The following is an 8306-nucleotide window of genomic DNA, read 5'->3' on the forward strand; positions in this document are numbered from 1 at the left end:
GTCATACTTTTGGGAATTTCTATACTTATCATTTATACGATATTTACTCATCGATGAATGTGGTAAAAACATTCATCGGGGAGGTCCAGTCGAACGAACACCTAATGTTCGACTGCCCTGTTCTTGGGGGGGGGGGGCAGAGACAGGGCCACCCTGGAACTTAGAGGTCAGGGGGAAAACTGGCCGCTCATAAACGGCGAGTCAATGTGGCGTGAGCCGCATTGTCGGACCGTGTGGGAGTTCCTCGATGAGGTTGCGATGTTCAACCGTCATCGTTAGATTGTTTAATTTAAATGGGATTTATTGATTCCTGTAGCGTGTCTGTGGGAAGTCTTCCTTGAAATAATGGCTGCCATCAGCCAGTAATAAGCTCCAAGCGCTTTAAATGGTGGACAGGCACTAGCTGGCAAACAGCGACCGTGGCGTGGCGGCTTAAATTGCCGTCTTTTTAACTTGTAACTCTTTTAGTTTTAATTTGTAACAAGGGGTGCGCCTCCCCGATCTAGTTTTAATGTGACAAGTGAGCGGTAGGGACACATAAAGCGGGTGCTGTACGGTACCTAGCTTAACCGCTCACGCAAGATAGAAGCTCATTAGGAGCATTAGGAATAACGAGGTCGCAAATCTGTTTATGAGGCATAGTAGCCGTTTTTTGGCACGGAACATTTGGTCTATGCTCTAGGGCGACCAAATGGGGTGGTGGCGGGAGAGATGCCAGCTAACCAATACCAAAAGAAATTTTGATCAAACAAAATGTCATACTTTTGGGAATTTCTATACTTATCATTTATACGATATTTACTCATCGATGAATGTGGTAAAAGCCAATTACGATTGATTATTTTATTTTTTAAGTAAGTAATTATGTATTCTTAAAACTCAAGGATAATCCTACTTTATGTTAGAAGACTATGTTATTGTTAGAACGATTAATTGTTTTAACCTTTTATTTTAAGTTTTAAAATAACTAAAATTTTAAAAGTATTATAGATCTGAAAGTAGAAAAATAATGCAGCTTTGTGATGGTTTGGGAAAATAAATTAAATGGACAGCAATAAATTTGACGTAACAAGAGTGATTAAAATTAAAATTTCATATCTCATATTCTGATTTCATATCATCTGCATAATTTATTGCTTTTTGTCAATGTAATTTTTCTTAATCTGAGCTTATCTTTTAATAAATAATTATTTTCATACTGTAACGTTTAATTTTTTTGTGCTTTATATATCTTGTAAATGATATGACAATTGCTATTCTTTTGATTTTTTTATTCATCCTCTTTTTCATTACTGAACTGATTTACCTTGAACGCGTAATTAACAACCCACTGCTTAGTGATCTCGGCTAGATTAAGAATCTGCTGCTAATCGCTTTACTAGACGAACAAATATTAGAATGCTGGATTCTATTTACAAGAATTTTTTTCTACTTACTATTGGCGGTTTTCAAGTTAGACTGGCATTAACCAATTTAACAAAAATCCCTGAGGTTTTTGTATGGCAATACGAGATCGGGTTATAAACCCTAAATTTGTCAAATAAAGACATAATTTCGTCATAGGTTCTATGAACTTGTCTCTAAGCTTGGAGTTTCATACTAAAGCCTACTTTTGCCGACAAACCCGACTACAAAGCTCCTGATCGTTTCGGGTTAAACATTCTCGAATTAATCGCCCTTGAACTAAATAATATTTATTTAATATTTTGATTTAACTCCAAAGAAGCTTCAGGATGTAACATTTGGGTTTCCTTTTTTTTAGCTTATTCTAGGAAAACATACTAACTTCCTGAAATTTTGCCAGAACTTTTCAAATTTCCTGTTGTTTAAATCCAGATGTTATTGATTTACACTGATGGTTTTAAACAGCGTTGTATGATCGGTTGAACTTTTGTAGTCGGTTATGGAGCTTATATGTTGAGCTTATAAGTTCACGAGATTATATATGATCTGTCTTCTGAAACCAGTATATTTAACTTGAACTTTATGCAAAATTCATGGTCTTGTAACATATTCTTGGTGAGCGCATATCTACCTCTATCCTCATTATTACTATTTTTATTTTTTATTTGTTTTTTTCAGGGCGAAAAATACTTTGGCGTTATCATTGCCCGAACATGTTGTATGTGTTTTCGCATGCATGTATGCATCGCATGCATACTGGTGCGTTTGCTGCTGACATCAGTTACCCGTGAGTAGCTGTCGTATGTCCTATCCGCAATCGACAGAGGGCGACTTCCTCGCGACGAATTTTCCTGGATGAGGAGTCCCATGCGACACAGAAATTTTAATGTTCCGGAGTTTGGTATCTACCGTAGCCGTCCAGTTATCTTGTCACTTTGCGCGAAGATTGAGTGTCACACCGTTAACAAAGTCGGATGCAGTAACACGAAAAGTGAAGGATGGTTCACTACGTGGATCTTTAGCAGCATAATCTACACATTTATTACCGGGAATCCCCACGTGGCTAGGGATCCAGCAGAAACTCACTTGTGTGTTGTGTTGTTGTTTTAATTCGGGTATTGCGTTGTAGATATCGGTAAATATAGGATGTCTGGAATAAAGATTTTCTAAGACTTGGAGAGCACGACACGAGTCGCTAAAAATAAGGATAAGACGGTAGTTAGGATTAATGATATTCAACGCCTTATTTATAGTGTACAGTTCAGCAGTAAAGACACTCGTAATACCTCGGAAAAAGGAAACTTCGGCCATTTAAGAAACCCTTAAGAAAAGCCAGTATATTTCCCTGGACTCCCCATTCTTTGAGGGCGCGTAGAATACCATGCCGCCAGGCCGTGTCAAACTAACCCACCGGGTTGGTCTAGTGGTTAACGCGTCTTCCCAAATCAGCTGATTTGGAAGTCGAGAGTTACAGCGTTCAAGTCCTAGTAAAGCCAGTTATTTTTACACGGATTTGAATACTAGATCATGGATACCGGTGTTCTTTGGTGGTTGGGTTTCAATTAACCACACATCTCAGGAACGGTCGTACTGAGAATGTACAAGACTTACACTTCATTTACAATCATACATATCATCCTCATTCATCCTCTGAAGAATTATCTAAACGGTAGTTACCGGAGGCTAAACAGGAAAAATAAAGAAAGGCCGTGTCGAACGCCTTGCCGATATCAAAGAAGATAGCAACTAGGCGCTGGCGTAGTAGGAAAACGTGTTGAATAGCCGCCTCCAATGATACTAAATGGTCAGTGGAGGATCGTCCTTGTCGGAAACCACACATTTTAGCAGTACATGTATCCTCATTATTAGCAGTAGACGTATCAGTACATGCTTTTGCAGTATCTAGATATATTTTATTTCTAGTCACATAAGAATCTCAGATAATGAATTAGTTGATGTTGGCGCTAAGTAAACATTTATTCAACCGACCATTATGAAACGTGTGATCAGTTCTGATTATATATGCTTCAGGAAGTTGGTTGGAATAAGTGTGGCAAAATTGGTGGCTTTTTGTTGCAGAAAATAAACTGCTATACACTAAGATGAAACCTTACTGACGAAACTGTAAGTGCGAAACAGTACCCTTGAAGAAGTCCTCGTTTGTATTTTACACTAGGATAAGCGAGATTAACTCGGATTTTGTTAATGTCTGCCAACATCCTCAAGATTATGTTGTGTAACGGTCATTATACTCTAGTTGATGGTATTTTAACAAGATGACCGACATAGATAAATTTCTTGCATTAGTTTATTTTGGATTTATCGGCTTTCATCTTCATATTTTTTCGGCTTTTGCGTAGGTAGTTCCCTTTATAACCCTTCATTGAGTTTTATTTTAATTTAATATATAATAATCATTTTATGGTAATAAATTTATAAATAAACATGTGTGTTTAATTTTTATTCTGTTTAATATTTTTATAAATTTAATTTTTAGTTTTGTGCTTGTGCTTATTGTATGGTAATTTTCTATTCTTTTGAAAGTTAAGATGTCAGATAGGATAAGACGACAAGAATTAAGGAAGGCAAAGACATGGAAGGAACGCAAACAACAAAAAGTATGGTTTTATTTATTTATTGTTGGTAACATTATGTTTTTATTTTTAGTTCTAAGTTATTACGTTTATAATGTTTTCGTTTTGTACTTTTCTTTTCTGCTGCAAACGAAAATAAAAGTTTATTCTATTTTTATTTTAAACATCTTTATTTCACCAAATATGGTTTTAAATATTTTATCGTAAAACCTAATTAAAATACCTTTATTCTTTGTTAAGTGGTTAATAAAAGTACACAATAATTAAACTTGGAAATTACCTTTAAAAAAATTTATTTTATAATTAATCAATTATTCTTAGAAAATTCTAAGGTAAATTTTCCTAATTGGTTATCGTTTACATTAATTTTTACTGTCAGTTACTTTAAGTAAATAGGATATGTTTTTTCCTACCATAAACTTAAATACGATTATTCTGGTTATTCCAGTAAATAATTCTGTAACACATTTATGTTTATTGATTCTGATAAAGTCTTTTATTTTAGATCCGGTGACACATGTGGAAAATATAATTTTTCTTTTATTAGTTCACCGAGGCAGTTCCTGCTCTCTAAATTTGAGAATAAGATTTGTTTTCGTTGCTAAAAATATTCATATAGTAGTTTAATGACAAAATGTGTGAAAAGTTACGGTTAAACTGTAGTCTACGACCGTAATTTTTGATAATACATACGAATGTCACTTTACCACATGTCAATTACGTCCTGCATTATTTTAATAAATATTTATCGGACATATTATTACTATAAACACAATATTTATTGTGTTTATAGTAATAAACTATGGGTTATTTTATTTGCAAACAGATATGATTTACACGAATTTAGTCGCATTCGACCACTGCTCGTTTATTTCATTCTTATGTTCTAACTTTGATATTCCAAATTATTCATCGTACATCCTTTGAACTTAAGTACTTGTATAGTTTTAACTTATTTATTTTTTTTTCACTCGTTCACTGGTATATTCTTTGCTGGTTCTTATTTTGAAACACCAAAATCTTTTGTTATAAGCTTTATTTGTAAGATGTTTACTTCTTTATATCGATTAACGTTTTATTTTATTTTAGTTTTTGAACAATTGATTTGTTTCGTACACCCGTGTTGCAAGTATTCGATAAGAAAACAAGTTTTTCATCTAAGAAATAAATATTAAAGAGTACATTATTTTATTGATAATGTAGGTTAGGAAATGGAGACCTAGGAATTATGAATGTTTTTTTAAGAGAGAATTATAACGATAGTCGGATCTGAAAAATAAAGATTAATTACTTGATTTAAATAATAGACAAATAGTGAGTTTATTAATAGCGTAGTGCAAGTGAAATATATAAAATAACAATAAAAATATAATAAGCTTATAAAAGGTAAGCTTTTTATGAAATTTTTAGAAAAAAATCTCATTTGAGACATTTTGTATTAAAATAGTGTTCGTTGAAAAAGGGATTAGAAGGACACAGCAGAATGTAAAACAAAAAAAGAGATAGTCAGTATCATGGATGAAGTAAAGTAAAAATATTTAAAAAAAATTAAAATAAAGGCGATTTTCCGAATAAAATATTGAAGCAGCTTGAATGTGCAATACACAAATTTAAAAATATAATAAAATAAAATAAATTTCGTTAAAATACTAAAATAATAATATTTAAAAGGAGACTATAGTATATAATTTTAACTACATGAGTATCTTTCAACATGAGATGAGAATTCTTTCGGTTGTCAACTTGCGATTCAGTTAAATTGGCGTCAATAAGCTTTTCCTTTTTATATGTTATTATTATTATTTATGTTTTTCATTTTCCCTGAAAAAAAGGTTTCTCGTAATTACTTAAATGCACTAGCTCATTCCAATCTTTGTACTGTTAGGTATTCCTGAAACATTTAGATAATTGCTTACAACTCGGTGGGTTGGTCTAGTGGTTAAACTTGTCATCGCAAATCAGTTGATTTTGAAGTCGAGAGTTCTAAGGTCCAAATCCTAGTAAAGACAACTGTCTTTACTTTCATCCGAATTTCACTACTAAATCGTGGATACCGGTTCTTTGATGGTTTTTTCCCCTACATCCCTGGGCCGGACATCCAATTAAGTATACTCGGCCCAGGGACGTGTTCTTCCGACTCTAAGGAGGTCTCCCCATCAACCGGCTTAACATCCGGCACGACAGGTCAACCCCCCCGGTTCTGGATCTTTTGTGCCTGCCTCTAATCCCCGGCGGGGGAACCGGGTCTCGGTCATTATGTCTTGCCTCAAACCAAAAGTGCCAGCACCAAGGGCGCAAGCACCCCCAGAAAACCAACACCCTCGGCCGGGTCTCGGTCTTAATTTAACCCCTCGCGAAGGCTTTCCCATGGAATCCCCGTCCCCTCACCGGAACCCGTACACCTAAGCATACGGGTCCTCCGAGACGGGGCTGTCCATCCTTCCCTATACTTAGCACTCTAGTAACCCCGGCGTCGATATTCCTCCACGGAGAACTCTCTACGGAGAACTGTTCTCGCAAAGTTTGCGAACCATTTCCAGTTATTTTCAGAGGCCAACATCCACTCCACAAGATTTCCCGTCACAATGCGTTCATCTACTAATCGTTGGCGGTGTTGCGCCCATCTATGGCACTCGAACAGCGTATGTTCGGCGTCATCTACGCCCTGACAATATTCACAAACAGGCGACTCCTTCTTACCAATTCTATTCTATCGCTTCTCGGCCTCTTGGCTAAGATCAAAGTGTAGTATCTGTTCTTTGATGGTTTGGTTTCAATTAACCATACGTCTCAAGAATGGTCGACCTGAGACTATAGAAGACTACACTTCATTTAAATTCAAACATATCATCCTCTCTCATCCTCTAAAGTAATACTTTACGGAAGTTCCGTAGACTAAACAGAAAAAGAAAGATAATTGCTTATAGTAAAATTAATAATTTACATTTCATAGGTGTACTCACAAATATTTAGCAGTAGTGCCTACTCCTTGTAAGGTTCGTTTTGTAATAAAAAATATTTGTTTATAACTATTATTTTAGAGTCTGTTATGTCATGTCAGGTAGACGCATGAATTTTGCATGTCATGCAGTCGAACTCCCATTTACCATTAAATGATCTTCATATGACAGTCAAATTTACTTTGATCATATTTTTAAGTGGCATTGCAGCCCAGGTTCAAAGTAAAACATTGACAGTAGTTCAGCTGATCATGAATTCGAAACTTGAGCGTGGAAATATGGAAATGGAATTTTGTAGCGTATGAAAAATATCATGCCTGATCGGGATTTGAACTCGGGACCTGCGGATGAAAGGTCGGGAAACTATCACTACGCCACGAAGATCGGCAAAATTTTTGTCTGGATTTTAATATATTTGCAGTCGCTTTTCATTTTTAGTGTGATTCCTTTAAATCCTGGAAAATTATGTTATATTTTTTCACTTTACCTGAACTGACATTTTATTGTTAGTAGTTTTATGAAAAAAAATGAACTCTGGTTATATGCACATAAAAATCATCCCTTAAATCCGTTGAGGGAATCACTTTTCTTTGCTTAATTAATTGCAAATCCTACTAATATTGATTTACGTTTCGAGATCTTTTAAAATGATAAAGTCTTACCGATACGGATTTACTCCTTTTAAAGAGTAAATCCGTATTTTATCTCATATCCTAGTAAAATTCTGAATATTTTCTTCATCTGAGGTTGTTAAGTTACTTTCTAAGATCTTTGCAATTATAATCAGTTACAGCATTAAGTCATCTGTAGTATTTCTGAGTATCATGTTAGTAGAATATGGACAAAATAAAAGTTAAATTCATGATAATTTATTACTTTTTGTTATATGGAATTATAATTATGTAATATCGTTTCGTACAGAATATAAAAATAGATGGAAATTTTTAGGACTAACATTTGTTGTAATTATTGCATTTTTCAGGGCGTGTTAGTAAACTTTAAAAAGAATTATTATCATTGAACAATTTTCTTTAATTATAAAGAATAACGTGATATAAATAATTAATCGAGGGAAAATCCGTAACAAGTTCCTTAGTTACAAAACTGATTCCTTTCTATTAGTTTCTTTCAAGGAAATAGTAAAAATATATTAATTATACCGTTTTATTCACGTTTATAATCTACAATCTAAAGATACTTAAATTATTTTGTACTTTGGGCGCATGAATAATGGACTTGCCGTGAACGAAATAAAATTTCCCTCTATAATTTTTATTCCTGAGTAAATATCCTTTAATTCTTAAGTCACCTTGTAACCGAAACAATTAAAGAATTAAATCGTATTTAT

At 34.2% G+C, this 8306-nt stretch overlaps 1 pseudogene; it reads left to right on the plus strand.

Annotated features, from left to right (window-relative positions):
• Positions 1-6710: 6710 nt before the first annotated feature.
• Positions 6711-6846, plus strand: LOC142318570 (U2 spliceosomal RNA; annotated as a pseudogene).
• Positions 6847-8306: the final 1460 nt, after the last annotated feature.

The sequence above is a fragment of the Lycorma delicatula genome, chromosome 1 (genome assembly GCF_047948215.1).
Source record: "Lycorma delicatula isolate Av1 chromosome 1, ASM4794821v1, whole genome shotgun sequence".
In the NCBI taxonomy this organism is placed as follows: Eukaryota; Metazoa; Arthropoda; class Insecta; order Hemiptera; family Fulgoridae; genus Lycorma; species Lycorma delicatula.